This window comes from Nicotiana attenuata, chromosome 12, assembly GCF_001879085.1.
Source record: "Nicotiana attenuata strain UT chromosome 12, NIATTr2, whole genome shotgun sequence".
Lineage (NCBI taxonomy): Eukaryota > Viridiplantae > Streptophyta > Magnoliopsida > Solanales > Solanaceae > Nicotiana > Nicotiana attenuata.
In genome coordinates this window covers 34,902,810-34,921,617 of record NC_032000.1, presented here as the reverse complement: position 1 = coordinate 34,921,617, position 18,808 = coordinate 34,902,810, and the positions used below count along the sequence as shown (strand labels likewise).

General features: G+C 40.4%; 1 long non-coding RNA gene across 1 annotated transcript; it reads left to right on the top strand.

Moving 5' to 3' along the window:
- LOC109235553 lies at positions 3,585-16,116 on the top strand. The gene is made up of 2 exons (XR_002069402.1): positions 3,585-4,234; positions 15,830-16,116. It is a non-coding gene; the product is annotated as an uncharacterized LOC109235553 (long non-coding RNA).

Below are 18,808 nucleotides of genomic sequence, written 5' to 3'. Positions count from 1 at the left end.
CTTTCAAAAAAAGAGTCAAACCAAGGCAGTTCGTACCAGGGCAGCTGGTATTGAAGAAAATCTTCCCGCATCAAGATGAAGCCAAAGGGAAGTTCTCTCCCAACTAGCAAGGCCCGTACATGGTTCATAGGGTGCTAACAGGAGGAGCACTCATACTTGCAGAAATGGACGGGGAAATCTGGCCAAAACCTATCAATTCAGACGCAGTCAAAAGATAATATGCTTATATTGTTTTACATTTCTTCATCTGATGTAATTGAACTACGATTGACCTGATTCCCGTTTAAGAGGGGATACGTAGGTAGCCTTATGGGTTCGGTCATATCATAATAAAATTTTCACTTCCCCCAAGATCAGAAACTGGGGCAGAATTTTGAGGAGGATCCTCAAAATTCCGGAGCAAGTCCGGCCAATGCCAGCATATATCAGACAGTCAGAAATCAGTTAGGAAACTGGGGCAGGATTTTAAGGATTCTCAAAATTCCGAAGGGAGTCCAGCAAGGCCTATTGTCTGCAAACGGTCAGAGATCATCTACTAAACTGGGGCAGAATTTTGAGGAGGACCCTCAAAATTCCAATATGAGTGAGTTGCAATGCCTCTGAAATGTGTTACAGTCGCTTGTTCATCCAAAATAACGTGATATTTCACTATGTTTTTTAATAATAACTCTATTTTTCATCAATAATTGCATATTTTCGAAACTCTATTTCCATTACAGTCAGGTATCACCCAGGGGAACTCGAAAGGCTTTTGGAACCGAGCAAAGCAAAGCCAGCCAACAGAAGCACGAACCAACCTTCCCCTCACAAAACTTACAATTTTTCTTTGAACGTCGGCATATCTGACGTAACGGTAACTTCCACATAGCAAGATCGCTATCAATCACCGAATACATCTCCAGCTAAGACATATACTACCCTTATTTGCTTCTTGCTCTTTGCATGGGACTAATCCCTGTCCCGCACATTTGCATGAGTCTAATCCTTGACTCTACAGTTGCATGAGGCTAATCCTTGCCTCTATATTTGCATGAGGCTAATCTTTGCCTCCTATTTGCATGAGTCTAATCCTTGACTCCATCCTGCATGAGGCTAATCCTTGCCTCCCCATTCGCATGAGTCTAATCCTTGACTCTATCCTGCATGAGGCTAATCCTTGCCTCCCCACTTGCATGAGGCTAATCCTTGCCTCCATCCTGCATGAGGCTAATCCTTGCCTCCCCACTTGCATGAGGCTAATCCTTGCCTCCATACTTGCATGAGGCTAATCCTTGCCTCCATACTTGCATGAGGCTAATCCTTGCCTCCATACTTGCATGAGGCTAATCACTGCCTCCATACTTGCATGAGGCTAATCCTTGCCTCCATACTTGCATGAGGCTAATCCTTGCCTCCATACTTGCACAAGTCTAATCCCTGACTCCCTATTTTGCATGAGTCTAATCCTTGACTCCATGAGGATAATCTCTGTCTCCATATTTGTATGAGGCTAATCCCTGCCTCGTCGTCTGCATGGAACCATACACTGTCCCTCCTTGCACAAATATTGCATCTTTTTTTTAATACTATTTATTTGCTCTTCTATCGGGCTAAGCTCTGCCCTCCATTTCACAAGACTAAGCCTTGTCTTGTTAACATTATACTATTTCATATCATGGGTTGGAATATTGCCAATCTATCCAAAGGAGTCATAGTCTAAAGGCATCATCGTCATACCCGGAAGACACCATGCCATGGCCTAAGGATCTCTCAAAACTTGCATATCATTATTCAAAGGTGTCACAGTTCGGAGGCATCATCTTCATGGCCCGAGAACAAACATTTCATGGCCTGCGAATCCCTCATTAAATAATTCATGGCCCAGGACGTCATGGTCTAAGGACGTCATCTTTAACCGTCCAAAGACAACCCTCATGGTCCAAAGGGAATTTGCATCATGCTTAAATTTCCGCAAATACGTTTGTAGCATTTTTTATCTGCAGGCAACCAGTAAGCAACCGCTATCCTAGCAGGAGCAATCTCGCTCCAGTTCCCTCTAACCGTCCCGAGCTTTAACCGCTCACCGTAGCCGCTTCCGCATCGCGTGTCCGTTCTTGCAATAATTTCATTGGCATACTCCGCGGATGAATCCAGAACTACACATGGCCTGATTCCTGTAAAACCAGGGATATGCAGGCAACTCGAAAACCGGAGTCCGACTCCGTCTTTCAAAACATCCCGTCCGGTCAAAATCGACCATCATTTCTTTACCTGAAAACTCTTTCATCCTTCCCGGGTAAAGAGGGGCAGCTGTTGATACCCAATATTTTTCTATATATTTTAAATATGCATAAATAACTTCAAAATAGAGTCATATATAAGCATGCACAAGGTTTTATAATTTTTTCCATAATTTTAGGGATTTAAATTGATTTATTTCCTTCCCTTTTATTCACAAAATCCCCAATAATTGATCCCTCAAATTATATTTGTGATGATTTGGTCATTTAATTTCTATATCTATGCCAAAATATGGTTAAAATATTATTATGCATTTTTTATAATTGTATTTGGTATATTCTAAACTAAATTGCATATAATTACAATATTAGCCCATTTAATGTATAACTACCTTTATATGCGTAAAATTGATCTCCTATATTTTTAAAATGTCAAATATCTATTTTAAATCATTTTAGTACACAAAATTATTTCCAAAAATTATTTATTATTTATTATAAATTATATAGGGGAAAAGTGGCTATTTAAAATATAGCCAGATTTGCTTTCAATTGTAGCCCAATTTAAATCCAACCCCAGCCCAATTTCTAACCAAACGACCCGACCCAAACCCTGAACCCGCGTACCCGACCCATCCCCAATTAAATCCTGGCTGTTGATCTCTCAGATCAACGGCCCGTATTAATCCCTTTCTTTTTTATTCCAAATGACCCCCTAACCCTGTGAGCACGTGATTTTTGCCCTATGTGAATTACTCCCATAAATTCAAGGAAAAAATAATTGTATTTCTATTTTTTACAATTTTATAGGATTTTGTGCAAAATTTGTGCTAATTATTTGCATTTTTCTGTGCATGTTTATTTTCATTAAAAATCATGAAGAAAGCCAAAAATACCATCCATTGCATTTACGCCATTTTTTATATTTTTTAAGGATAATTAGTTAATTATTTGCTTTATTAAAATTAAAAATCAAAAATTGGTTCACTTTTACATTTTTAGCCTTTTTTATTAGTAATTTTTTCTTTTAGTCTAGGAGTAGCTAATTTTTATAAATACTATAGTTAGACAATTAGTTTAATGTTACAATTTAGATTAATTTGTGAATTTAATTTAGGATTTTTAATTAGTAAAAAGAAAAGAAAAAGGAAAAGAAATTGAGGAGGGAAAGGAGCCTATTATTAAAAACGAAATTGGGCCAATTTCATTTTTCTGAAGCCCAAATCCCTCAATGCCCCACCCCTCTCTTCACTTAAACCCGCCAGCTTAAATCCCACGCCCAACCCGCCTGGCTGACCCGACCCGTCCCCAGATATTAATAACACAAAAGAAAAGAAAGCCTAACCCTAGTTCCCAAGCGCAGAAACGGGCGTCACTGTTCTTCTTCTCCAAACAACCGATCCATTCCCAAAAATCGCCAAAATTCAGGCGAGTGAAATCCAAACTCGCATCACACGTCTCCCCCTTCTCTCCTCCTGCCACAAGTGTAACGGTTTCTGACACCAAAGATTCCCCTCCCCCTCACTCGCTCGAATTTGAGATATAGCACGCGATTGGAAGGTTCTGGGAACGATCGTTGGATGAGTGTGAGGCGTTGGATTGATTTCATTTAATCCGAGCCCCACATTCATCAGAGGCTCGTTTTCAAAAGGGACCTCATCCGATTTTGAGGGCAGAGAATATTGGGGATGATTCGGGGGGACTTTTGGAGAATATTTTGGGAAAGGATTTGAGAGAGATTTCTTCTTTTGATTGTTCTTTTATTTCTGGTACGAGAACAGAAGAAAAAAAAATCACTGAGTGTTCTGCTATGTCATTTCTATGTCGATTATTGTTTAAAGTTTTTTCGAAATCTCTAGAGTCCATCTTCTTCATTTCAATTCTGGATTTTGGTTTAAAAATGGAAGTCATTTGAGAGGTTCGAGTCTGTTGCTGCTCGAGGATTGATTTTCAGCTGCTATTTGCTTCCTTTTGGTCGATTTCAGCGTTGTATTAATTCAGTCTCTTAATTCCAGGTTCATTTCTTTTCTTCTCTTTAGTTCCCGTTGTAAATCGATCTCTGAATGAGCTATAAAATGGGCCGAAGTTTAAAGTAATAACTGAGATTTGTGTAGTTATCCTAGGTTCATCCTGCTGCTCTGTTTTTCTTGTTTTTTTTTCCAGCCTCTTCTATGATTTCATATGTGTGCTAATGAATGTTCATATGATCCTCTAGTCTTATAATCCATCGAAGCATGTAATTGAGTGTTCATCTGCCTCTTCTATCAGTGTCCGACCATAGTTATTCTTTTTTTTGTGTGTGAATGTTTAAGGGTTGGTTTCCAAATGGCTTGAAGGTTAACTTTGCTTGGTTTCTTTCATCATAGGCTGTCAGAATTGGTTTGATTGCTAGTCGACTGAATTTGAATGGCTCTTGTATGTTTGAAGTTTCATGCTTATTCGTGTACTAGGTGCCAATCAGTCCAGTTACGCGTATTTTTGTTCATGCCTTGATGCTGAAATGTACAGACTATTTTGACACTTGAATCCCGACCAGTTTGTATTTTCTATCTACTTATTTCCATCTCCAGTGGTTTGTTTTCACCTTTGAACAAGATCAGATCATCTCAGCTCTCAAACACTGATTTCTTTTAGTTAGCTGGAGAAAACTTGGTAGTATTCTGCTTCTCTGTAGATTCTGTGCAAATTTTCTTACTCAAGGTGGGATTGAATTGGAGTTTTGTTGGTGTACTGCTGTCTTTACTAAGCTACTCATCCATCTAATTTTACACTCGAAGGACCATTGATATGCTGAAGAGAAAATCGATCCAATGAATTAAGTTTAGCGATTGCTTCTTGGTTCCTTGTTCATGCTTAGAGCCACAGATTTCTTTTAGTGTCGAACGCATAACTGATGAATGTTGGTTTGGATGCTCGTTCAATTTCAGCTTTCCCTTGGTTAAGTTTGTGTATGAGCCAGGTGCATAGATGCGTCGAACCTTTAACCTAAGTGATTCTGGTTCTTGGTGTTTGTTTCCCCCTTAAACTATGGTATTATTCTACTTTGAGAACTTCAAATTGGGTGACAATTTTGATAGCAAGCTAGAGTTGTAGTAACAAAGTTTGAGGATGGTAATGTTTTAGTTTAATGCTGTATTACGAACCCAGTGGTCATGAAGTTGTTGGCTCTTGTTTGCTATGAAGTTCCATGAATTACTTGATTTAAGTGAAAGCTAGTTGATGTATGCTGCCAACATTCTGATGCCACGAAATTGCTTAGTTGAAAAGATAATAGTTCTCAATGTTTAAAGGTTCGTGCCAACTCCTAGTCATGTCTGGAGTAAATCGATTCATGTTCGAGCAAGTCTAAAATGATGTCTGAATTTTGCCCACCTTTTCTTGATTCGAATTTCATTTCTGTGTTGGATTTGGTTCTCCTGTTGAATTTTCCAGTTGAAATATGGTATGCTACGAGATTTATATGCTACTATTTCCTTCATGTCTTTCTTATTTAAATGTTGATTAGTTCATTGGCTTTGAGCTCATAGGCATGGGGTTTTTTCTTTCTTCCGTTGTTGTGTCAACGCAAGGCATCAGGAAAGCAAGAATGTTTCCTGGGAGTAAGATTGGGCCTTATGTTGGCTATGGTTTAATTTAGAAAGGAAAGAGTTTGGGGCCTATGTATTGAAATTACGCCTGGCCCGTTTTCATAATTGTATACTGTTGATGTATATTTAGAGTAGATCCAACATCTTGGACCTTTTTTTATTGAGTATTGTCCTCCACAAAGAAATCGAGGTGTGCCATTAGCGAACTTTCCATGGCCCTCACAAACTTGAAAGTGCGTAGTTGCTTTAGGCGCGTAATTTAATTTAATCTCCTTAAACTCGGGTGTGCATTTCATATGACCCAAATCCAAATCTTAACAACGTTAGATAAAATGTGTCGTGGACCGCGGGTGCATTTTATGTGGCTGGTCCAAGGCGTGTTTTAAGTAGCGTTGAATCTTCTTAAAAATGATTAAAAGCGGTTAATAAATTTAAATCTACCGTAGGCTAAAACCTGTGTTAAAATCAGATAAATAGGCCAAATATAATAGTTGAGCGACCGTGCTAGAACCACGGAACCCGGGAATGCCTAACCCCTTCTCTCGGGTTAACAAAATTACTTACCGGATTTCTGTGTTCGCGGACTGTAAAATAGAGTCAATCTTTCCTCGATTCGGGATTTAAAACCGGTGACTTGGGACACCATAAATTATCTCAAGTGGCGACTCTGAATTTAATAAAAATAATCTCGTTTCGATTGTCACTTTAAATTGGAAAAAAACTCCTTTACACCCCTTCCGAGGGTGTAGGAAAAAGGAGTGTGACAAACCCTATCTTATTTTCTAAATCCGCCCCCCCTGTATTCTCTCATCTCTTTTCCTCTCTCAAACACTCAACCTAACCCTAGCTCCTTCAACCGCCGATCTCCCTTTCTCCAGTCTTCTCCAGTGATCTCCCATCAACTCCTAAGCCTCCAATGGCTCCTTTATTGCCACGCTTGCCTTCTCTAAGTTCTTCAAGGGCCCTGGGCCACGCCGACTTGCATCTAGGGTTTTCCATCTTGTCTGTTCTTGGCTACTTCAGTATGATTCCAAGCGAAATCCTACTGTACTTGTTACGATCCTTGAGATTTTGACAAGTTCTTTCATCTACACTTGGGTTTCTTCTGAAACCCTAATTTTTGGTTACAACTCCTAGATCTGTACGATTTTTAAACGATTTGAGTCTGTTTCTTTGATGTTTTACACTATCCTTGTAACTCTTTACAAGAATCATCGATTTCAAAGTGTTTTTACGTTCTTCTCAAATTAGGATTTTCGGAACTTCTTCTAAAACTTTGTTTAAACCGATTCTTTATGTTTAAAACTTCTATCTCTTACATATTTCGACCGATTCTATGATTTTACGCCCTTTCCAACTCGCCTATGTTGAAAACCCTAATTTCTTAGTTCTAATCTTGGGTTTCTGAGTTTGGTTTTGATAACGTGTTTAGTTAATCCATAGTTTCTATGATTCTATGATTGTACCCTATGATTGCTTGTTAAAGTTCCTAATTATGGTTATCTTTGCCTATTGTGTGATTTTGCCCTACTTTGTTCACCAATGTTTCTGATTCTTCACTTCTCCTACCTGTATCATGCTTGTTCTACTAATTAAGACTATGCTCTACATGAATCCCTAATTTATATACGATTCTTGTCCTACTCGACCTCTCAGAGTTCTGGTTTTTTGCTTGCTCTGTGCTTGTTCTTTTAAAGTTGTCCTAAATCAGTGCTATTTTCTATTTTTGGATCCTTGAATCTTTGTGACTGATCTTTCATTGATTTTGCATGATATCTCTACTGATTTTTAACCTTGTAGAATATTTTCTGACCTTATTCTGCTGTCAATTATGCTACTAATTGATTTCTTAAGTCCTTGATTGAAATATGCTGGACCTAGCCTCTATTACGCGTTGTGTACTTGTACTATGCTGAAAATATTTCCTTATTAGTTAGGCTCAGCCTTATACGATTCCTTCCTTATTTGTTACATGTTTATTACCATTTGAAGTTAACTCCTCAATTAAAGGGAGTACTTACCTTGATTTTTGTGACTGATTGATTCCGAGTCCCCATAATTACTGATGAACTTTGATTTTTTACTTTATTGTCTACCTCGTTTTAACGTTTAACTAGTTACGTTACGGAACGGCCTTACGTTCGTTAACGACAACNTACTGATGAACTTTGATTTTTTACTTTATTTGCTACCTGTTTTTAAACTATATATACACGCCTTCTTGTTAGCACAAACACGAACACTCTTGGTTAAAAAGCTCTCTCTCTCTCTCTCTCTCACACACATAGACTTTCTGCTCTCCTTTGTGCTACTTGCCACTATTCTAAGTTAGCCGACTTCAAGTCAAGGCTAACCATTGTGTTCTCCTGCTCTTTCACTTTGCTTATTGTCTTCTTTACTGGTATGTTCTAGTTTCAATTCAAGTTCCAACAACAATATGGTTCTTTTATGCGTTGTGTACTTGTACTATGCTGAAAATATTTCCTTATTAGTTAGGCTCAGCCTTATACGATTCCCTTCCTTATTTGTTACATGTTTATTACCATTTGAAGTTAACTCCTCAATTAAAGGGAGTACTTACCTTGATTTTGTGACTGATTGATTCCGAGTCCCCATAATTACTGATGAACTTTGATTTTTTACCTTATGTGCTACCTGTTTTTAAACTATATATACACGCCTTCTTGTTAGCACAAACACGAACACTCTTGGTTAAAAAGCTCTCTCTCTCTCTCTCACATAGACTTTCTGCTCTCCTTTGTGCTACTTGCCACTATTCTAAGTTAGCCGACTGCAAGCCAAGGCTAACCATTGTGTTTCCTGCTCTTTCACTTTGCTTACTGTCTTCTTTACTGGTATGTTCTAGTTTCAATTCAAGTTCCAACAACAATATGGTTCTTTTATTGCTTCAGTTCATCCTGTTTCTAGTTTGCTTCTATTTATGGTTTTGTTGTGAAACTTACAGTTGATGTTTGCGTTATTAGCATGTTATGTACTCCCCTTCCTTAAGATCAGCATATTACCCCCCCTGTGTTGTTTCTGAACATGTCTGCACCAATTATCTCTACCTGATATGTGTTTACCACCATGTGCTCCATGTATCCCCAAATCCCTATCACCCTTGTATGTAAGTTTGTTCTTTATGTCTGGTTTTGTGACTGTGTCTGGTCAGCTGTTTCTGAGCACATCTATACCAATGCCTAGACCTTGGTTTGATTATGTGTTTACAATCAGGTGTTCCATGTATCCCCAAATCCCTATCACCCCTGTATGTAAGTTTGTTCTTTATGTCTGGTTCTGTTACTGTGTCTGGTTAGCTGTTTCTGAGCATATCTATACTAATGCCTAGACCTTGGCTTGATTATGTGTTTACAATCAGGTGTTCTATGTATCCCCAAATCCCTTGACCCCTGTTTGTGACTACTGAACTTGCTTTGGTTCTGTGACTCCTGGCTGTGTATGAACCTATCTTAATGGTGTTGTATTTGGACTTTTGTTCACTACTCCAATCTCTTTTCAAACTGTCTCTGTTGTTTTACTGAATTATTTTCAAACAAACTTCCTTTTTAATGCTTATAGGACTTTACATCTTGTCATGTTTATCTCACCATGCTAGAAATCATGCCTATAGGTTTCAAATAATTCCATAGTAGAAATCATGTCTGCAAGTCTTAAAATCAGCTTCACAAACATATGCCATGCCGATAGGATTTAATCCAGATTTTGTTATAACAAGTGCTTATGTATGTTTCCATGCCTACAAGTCGTTAAAATCAGTATTCAACTTAGATATCATTCCTATAGGGAAAAATATCAAATCCTATCTATGGATCTTGCCTAGGTTTAGTTTAAATAACTCAATCCGGTTAACATTTAGTTCACTTATGAATTGGTTTAATTAAGTGGTTTATATTTCCCTGAAATGAGTTCTTTTATAAACTGCCTTAATCTGTTATTAGACAACATGCCCATAGGGATTTAAAAGTCTGTCTTAAAATCTGCACTGTTTTACTATAAAATGTAGTCATCAGTATTCCGCGTATAGGCAGGCCTATAGGGCGTTTTCAAAACTTGCAATCCTGAAACTGTTTCTATGACTTAATGTTTTTTCTGATCCTAACAGGTTTTTAAAGAAACCAATAGGCAACTGCTAGGGTCATTACTGCTAAGTTTATAAAATAAATTGCTTGTCTTTTGCATATTCACCTAGACATCCTGCCTCGGGATACTGTTTAATAAAAGGCCTTTAATTGTGCTTGAGTCGTGCTGTTTATGTGCCTTATTTGAGGAGGAAACTTCGAGCCTCTAATTGCTCCCTTTTATCTTATGTGCTAAAAGTCCTAATTGTTTTGCCTGTCGCCTTAGAATTTTCACCTTTAAAACCTTAGGAGTCTGTCTAGAACCACTTATAGGTAGATGTCCTAATCCCTCCAGGACCATTAAGAAGGGACGGGTAACAACATGCAATAGAGATCGCTGACCAAACACTCGCTTTGAATGACCACTAACGGGATGGGAAGGGTAGATATGGGATATGATGACTACGCGCTAATGTCACGTGTAGCCCCTCATCGAGGAGTGTTTACGGGACATTGTGTGGGGTGATCCTATACGCTAACCAACCTAGGACTCCTCATTTACCAAAATTCCTTTTTCTATTTAAAACCTTTGTTTACAACTTATTCAAAAATCTTTATCCTATTACTTGAGTTACCCAACGTGCTTTACTTGCAACCTATTTGATTCAACTGTTTATTTATATGGACTAATTTGTGAATATAAGTTCGGCCTAACACCTTCCCCTCGAGGTCATTTCGAGCCCTTACCCTAATCTCTAGTAATGCAAACTAGTTACATGAGTTAGTTGCTCTAGGTGCCCCAACGCACCATATTCCGTTAGGTGGCGACTCTTCAAATACCCAATTCCCAAAAGGAAAAGAGTTGTTCCCCCATGGAATGTCGAAACCCAGATCTCTCCCCGTGAGGAGGGGAAAAAAGGGGCATGACACTCATGATACTTCCTACGGATGCAGAGAGAGTGCGTAGATTTGTTGCGGGGTTGCACTCCGGTATCAGGGCCAACATGGCCCGAGAGGTTGAGATGGGGACTTCTTATCAGCTGGTAGTGGATATTGCTCAAAGGATTGAGGGCTACCGTTAGAGGGGTAGAGAGCAGATGCAGCAGGTCACAACTCTTTTGAGAGGGCCCGTTTCTCTTGAGAGTTCAGAGGTGCCCCGGCTAGGGGTGAAGGTCAGTTTGGGAGGGGTCAGCCTAGCAGGCCCCCATATTCAGCACCACCACCTCCTCGAGATGCTCCAGCGTGCCCCTATTTCAGCGCCATACCAGAGAGTTCTTACCGCCCACCAGCCATCTAACGTTCTTCCAGCGGGTACTCAGGTCCCCAGGGTTCTTCCAGCTCCTATTTTAGTGTTATACCGGAAAGCTCATACCACCCACCGGCTATTCAGGCTTCTTCCAGTGGGTGTACAAACCATTAGGGTCAGACATTAGGGCAGCAGGTCACCGCATCGAGGGGCTATTTAGAGTGCGGAGATCTCGATCATATGAGGAGATACTGCCCCAAACTTCGGGTCAAGGCAGTGCAACAGGGTCAACGGCCCATGATTTCAACACCGACTGCTCGGCCACCCAGAGGCAAAGGGCAGACTGGTAGGGGCCGTCCTAGAGGTGGAGGCCAGGCATGGGGAGGTCAGCCAGCTACTGTTGAGTCAGGTGGAGGCTAGCCAGTCGACGCTCCAGCCAGATCCTATGCTTTTCCGGCCACACCAGATGCATTGGCCTCAGATGCCGTTATCATAGGTATTATTTCCGTCTGAGTACTATTTGATCCAGGGTCTACCTATTCATATGAATCATCTCTGTTTGCTCATTTCTTGGATATTCCCCATGAGTCTTTGGGTACCCCTATTTATGTGTCCACTCCTGTGAGCGATTATGTGGTTGTGGATCGGATCTATCGGTCCTGTGTGGTCACATTCTGTGGTTTCGAGACTAGAACGGATCTCCTATTACTTGATATGACCGACTTTGAGGTCATCCTAGACATGGACTAGTTATCCTCATATCACGCAATCCTAGATTGCCATGCCATGACTGTTACTTTAGCGATGCCAGAGTTGCTGAGGTTGGAGTGGAAGGGTTCCTCAGTTAGTACATCTAGTCGAGTTATTTCTTTTCTGAAGGCTCAACATATGGTCGAGAAGGGTTGTTTGGCTTATCTAGCTCATGTTCGGGACACCACCGTAGAGTCTCCGACGATTGATTCAGTTCCAGTAGTCCGAGAGTTCGCGGATGTGTTTCCTTCTGACCTTCCAGGCATGCCACCTGATCGTGATATTGACTTCTGTATTGATTTGGCTCCAGGTACCCAGCCTATATCTATTTCACCGTATCGTATGGCTTCGAAAGAGTTGAAGGAATTGAAGGAGCAGCTTGAGGAGTTATTAGCAAAGGGGTTTGTGAGACCGAGTGTGTCACCTTGGGGTGCACCAGTGTTGTTTGTGAAGAAGGAGGATGGGGCTATGCGGATGTGCATTGATTACCGCTAGTTGAACAAGGTTACCATCAAGAACAAGTACCCGTTGCCACACATTGATGATTTGTTTGACCAGTTTCAGGGTGCTAGGGTGTTCTCTAAGATCGACCTGAGATCGGGGTATCATCACCTAAAGATTCGGGACTCAGATGTCCCGAAGATTGCTTTCCGTACTAGATATGGCCATTATGAGTTTTTGGTAATGTCTTTCGGCTTGACTAATGCCCCAGCGGCGTTTATGGATTTGATGAATAGGGTGTTCAGGCCTTATATTGATTCCTTCGTTATTGTCTTCATTGATGGCATCTTGATCTACTCACGTAGCCCAGGGGAGCACGAGAAGCATTTGAGAGTAGTGCTTCACACATTGCGAGAGCAGAAGCTATATGCTAAGTTCTCGAAGTGTGAGTTTTGACTTGAGTCAGTAGCATTCTTGGGGCATGTTGTATCAGGAGAGGGTATTAAGGTGGATCCCAAGAAGATTGAGGCAGTTCAGAGTTGGCCACGTCCAACTTCAGTGACTGAGATCAGGAGTTTCCTAAGGCCAAGTTTGATTACAACAAGAGTTATCAGTCCAACATCGAGATGGATCCATTTGAGGCTTTATATGGTCGGCGATGTCGTTCTCCTATCGGGTGGTTTGAGCCTGGTGAGGCTATGTTATACGGTACAGATTTTGGTGAAAGATTCTTGGAAAAGGTAAAGTTGATCCACGAGCGACTTCGCACAGCACATTCCAGATAGAAAAGTTACACGGATCAGAAGGCACGGGATGTATCATTCATGGTCGGCGAGAAGGTTCTCTTGAAAGTCTCGCCGGTGAAGGGTATTATGAGATACGAAAATAAGGGCAAGTTGAGCCCCAGGTTTATAGGCCCATTTGAGGTGTTGAGGCGAGTTGGGGAGGTTCCTTATGAGCTTGCTTTACCCCCCAGCCTATCGGGAGTTCATTTGGTTTTTCACGTGTCTATGCTCCGGAGGTACCACGCCAACTTGTCACATGTGTTAGACTTCAGCACTATTCAACTAGATGAGAGCTTGGGTTATGAGGAGGAGCCAATCGCTATTATCGATAGACGTGATCGCCAGTTGAGATCCAAGAGGATTTCTGCGGTAAAGGTTTAGTGGAGGGGCCAACCAGTCGGGGAGGCAACCTGGGAGTCCGAGGAGGACATGCAGAACAGATATCCACACTTATTTAGCAATTCAGGTATGAATCTAAACCTGTTCGAGGACGAACGTTTGTTTAAGAGGTGGAGAATGTAACGACATGACTAGTCGTTTTGCTTTCTAGAACCCCGTTCCCCTAAATAAGACATCCCGTACTTGATTTTACTGATTTATGACTTGCGGGGATGGTTAGTTCGGGATTTGGAAGAGTTTGGGTTGAAATCGGAACACTTGGTTCCTTAAGGTTGGCTTAAAAGGCCAAGTTTGACTTCGATCAACATTTTTAGTAAACGACCTCGGAATCAGGATTTGAAGGTTCTAACAGGTTCATATGATGATTTCGGACTTGAGCGTATGTCCGGATCGGGTTTTGGATGACCCAGGAACGTTTTGGCGCCTACTAGTGAAAGTTGAATCTTTAAGGATTTCAAGGTTCTTTAAATTTTGGTTTTGAGCGGGTTTTTGTGATATCGAGGTCGGAACGGAATTCCGAGATCGGGAATAGTTCCATAATGTCATTTAAGACTTGCACGCAAAATTTGGTATCATTTCGAGTAGTATAAGTATGTTTCGGCACGATGGAAGTAGATTGAAGAACTTAAAGTTCATAAGTTTGATTCAATTGGTTTTAGGGTGTGATTTTTAGTTTTAATGTTGTTTTGGGCGTTCCGAGGGTTCGAGCGAGTCCATTTTATGATTTCAAACATGTCGGTATGTTTGCGCGGGGCCCCGGGGGCCCCGAGCGTCAAACGGTCGAGGCTCGAACTAAGCTAAAAATTTGAGAAGGAGCTGAAGCTCCAGTTGCTGTCATAACCGCACCTGCGGTTGGCCAGCCGCAGGTGTGAGCTCGCAGGTGTGGTGGAAGCATCGCAGATGCAGCCCAAGGAGGGGAGCCCAAGTTCCGCAAATGCGGCTCCTCTCCCGTAGAAGCGAAACCGCAGGAGCGGTCATCAGTCCGCAGATGCGGCCCCAGCTGGCCCGGCCAATTATCACAGAAGCGGACAATAGTCCGTTGAAGCGAGACCGGGTGTGGAAATCGCTGAAAGCAGTGGCCTTCATTAATACGGGAGTTTGTCATTTTTGAAATATTTCACCCCATTATTGGGCGATTTGGGAGCTTCAAAAGGGGAGATTTCAACCTAGCTTTGTGAGGTAAGTAATTACTACTTAACGTGAGTTTAATACTTAGTTTATGGGTAGATTACAACATGTAAATTAGTGGAAATTATGGGTTTAGAGTAACACCTAGAGTTTTGATAAAAATAAGATTTAACCACGAAATTTGTTATGAAATGTAGTAGAAATCATATATTCTTGATCCTAAGGTTATGGGTAACAACTTTCTTCGAAAATTTCCGGGATCCGAGCACGTGGGTCCGGGGATGAATTTTAGGAACCTTGCATTTAGAATTGGGAAATTACTTTGATAGTTAGAATATGAACTCTTGAGCATATATTTACTAGTTCTTACCCCATTTGAATAGTTTTAGATCGTTTGGCTCCAATTTGAGGGTTTGAGCGCATTCTTGAGTTTGGAAGTAAGATTTGGGGCAAGGTAAGTCTCTTTTCTAACCTTGTAAGAGAGAATTAACCCCATAGGTGAATTAAATAATGTAAGTACCTATCTGTGGGGGCTACGTGACGAGAGTCCCTACGTAGCTACTATTATGCTAATTGTCCGGGTAGTTTAGGACCCGTATCATGCTATACTTGCGATGCTTGCGTTCTACTTGTTACTATAATCACTTAAGTCACGCTGGAAATTGGTTAAACAAATATAGATGGTTATACTCACTTACTTAAGAAATTGTATGAATTACTAGACTGTAAATGGGCAATGTGTGCTTTCTTGAAAATAAATTATTATTTGTAGATCAGCCCGTGCGCCTCGGTAGTAAATAGATGCATCTATGGTTCGCGCCATTCTACCCTCTGGTACTGCACAGTTTAAATTTATATTGGACTGGGCCGTACGACCTCGGCATAACCTGCGCAGGTTATTTATTTGGAACTTCCCGTGATTTATACTGCTTAAATTCTTTGAAGCGTAAATTGTTACATGATATGACTGAAATTGACTTGTTGTTTATGAAAGAATGTCTTATTTGTCCTAGTCTTAAACTGTCATTATTATTCACGTTGTTCATGCTTAGTGTAACTCTCAAATTATATTATTATTGGCCCTAGTGAGTATCAAGTCGACCGCTCGTCACTACTTCTTCGAGGTTAAACTGGATACTTACTGGGTAAATATTGTTTATGTACTCATACTATGCTTCTGTACTTAATTGTACAGGATCTGAGGCAGGTGCATCTAGCTACCCGTCTGCCGCACATTCCTTATATTTGAGCGAGATTTCACAGTGAGCTGCCCCCTTCTGAGCCGTTCAGCAGCATGCTGGAGTCTCTCCTTTTGTTATTACTGTCTATTCTATTTCAGGCAGTAGGATATTTATATTTTTGTACATTCTACTAGTTTTCCTCGTACTTGTGACACTAGATCCTGGCACACGCATTAGTAGACTATCATCATTGGGTTGTATTCCTAAAATTATGATTTCCTTTAGTCATTCCCGTTCAGTTGCTTTATAAATTTGGTATTTATCGGATGTTTTAATTAAAACTAAGAAAATGTTGGGATTGCTTAATAAAATAAATAAGAACTCACTAGTCGATTAGTGTTGACTTGCCTAACAACGGTGTTGGGAACCATCACGACGTATAATGGAATTTGGGTCATGACACTATCAGAAAGTAGTTGTATTTTTTCGACGACAAAATGACAATTCTTGAAGGCTGAATCAGTTGTTAGAAAATGTATACAGGTTCTGAGTTCTTCATCTGAAGTTACAAAGCATCCCTTTGCTTGTTTTAATTTGATATCCAACCATATTTTTAGTACATATTTGGTTGAATCAAAATCTGTGACTTCACTAATTTTCTTCAGGAAAGTATTGAATGATACTTGTTTATTAACCAGAACAAGTTTTGTATCATGATCCAAGTAGCTGTTTCTAAAAGTCCACCTCCCATTTAAAGTAATAACAAAGCGAATCGCACTCATCCTGCAGTATGGAAACTTTAGCATGTTTAGTGTGAAGTGTTAGGAAATGAACAAAAAAACTTTAGCATGTGCATGTATAATGTTAAACAAAAATTCATTAGAAAATTACATACCGCAGGACAAAACTAAAGCATGTTTAGTCTGAAGTTTTAGCGAATGAACTAAAAAACTTCAGCTTGTTCAGACTGAAGTTTCAGATAAAACGCATGACAAAACTATAGACTACCGGACAAAACTTCAACATGTTTTGGTATGAAGTTTTAGCAAATGAACTAAATAACTTCAGCATGCATTAGCAAAAACTCATTAGAAAATTACATTCTGCAAGACAAAAACTTAAGCATGTTTAGTTTGAAGTTTAAACAAATGAACTAAAAAACTTCAGCATGTTTAGACTGATGTTTCGAAAAAAACTCATGACAAAACTGTAGACTGCATTACTGTCACGACCCCAAACCGGACCCGGTCGTGATGGCGCCTCTCGTGAAGACAAGGCCAGCCGACACAATTCCCCAAGTCAACCATTTTCCATTAAAAGTTATTTTTATACCATGTATAAACCGTTAATCTCATAATGAACATTTAAAAGAAAAATGCGGAATACTTACACAAGCCCGACATCGGGGTGTCACTAGTCATGAGCATCTACCAAGGTCTGAATACAACAAAAACAGTAAAATGTACTAAGTACAGAAATGAAAATGAGAGGAAGGAAGCGGTGCTGCGAACGTCGTGCAGCCACCATGCTAACTCTGATGACTCCGCGTTTGAGAAACCAACACCCGCTACCGGGTTCCGAAATACCTGAATCTGCACACGAGGTGCAGGGAGTAATGTGAGTACTCCAACCCAGTAAGTAATAAGAGTAAATAAAGACTGAGCAGTAGGAAACAATGAATCCACATTTATGTTAAACTCAATAAGCACAAAGGCTGCTAAATCAGAATACGAGTCAATCACCTCTTTTAAAATCCAGCTTTTGGTAAAAATCATTTTAAATGCCTTCCGACAGATTCAATAGGGGTTCAATACCATTTTGAATAAAAGAGCTGAAAACCATAATCGGCCCCTCGGGCAAAATATAGTTCATAAATAGCCCCTCGGGCAAAACAGGAGTCATAAACACCTCCTAACAAGAAAATCTCAGTGGAAATATCAAAAGCCAAATCAGTGATTAAGTTCTGAACATCTCATAAACCCCAGCTTAAATAAAAGTTGTTTAAAAACATTTATCTAACATTTTCGACAGAGGCTCAGTATAAAGATGAGTGAAAATAGTCATTAAATCAACATATTCAATAGAAACTCACTCTAAAGAGAAGTGAAAATCAATAAGTTCATAATCAGGCCCCTCAGGCAAACATCACTCATGTGCATGTATATATCTATCGCCCCTCGGGCTAGCCTCTCAGTCACTCGTGACTCAACTCCTACCATTCAGCGCTCACACTCAGCACTCACGCTCAATAGGTATCATATAGTAACCGCTGCGGCGTGCAACCCGATCCATCTATATAGTCGACTACGCTCACTGGGGGTGTGCAGACTCCGGAGGGGCTCCTACAGCCCAAGCGCTATATCGCTGCAGCGTGCAACCCGATCCAACATATCGCTACAGCGTGCAGCCCGATCCATATACATATATATAATTATATTGCTGCGGCGTGCAGCCCGATCCATAGATATATAATCCTCATAACCAGGCCCTTGGCCTCTCTCAGTCTTTAACCTCACAATCAGACTCTCGGTCTATCTCAGTTATCAACCTCACAATCAGACCCTCTGTTTATCTCAGTTTTCAACCCACGATCACTCGGACCATCAGTAAAACAGGGGACTCAGCCCAAACAGTTTTCACATTTTTAAGAAATATAGTGATAAATCCAGATTAAAACAATAACCAGGTAAAACATGACTGAGGATATGCTTTCAAAACAAATAGAGTGAGGAAAATTAGTGAAAGTTCCCTTAATGGTCTCAACAGGTCGGCACAAGGCCCCAAACATGGCATACAACCCAAACTATAATATCAATCTCTAGAACATGGAATATCAGAAGGTTTCAAATCAAATATGCGACTTAACAATCGTACGGGACGGACCAAGTCACAATCCCCAACGGTGCACAACTCCACACTCGTCATCTAGCGTGTGCGTCACCTCAAAATAACACAACGATGTGTAATCCGGGGTTTCAAACCCTCAGGACAGT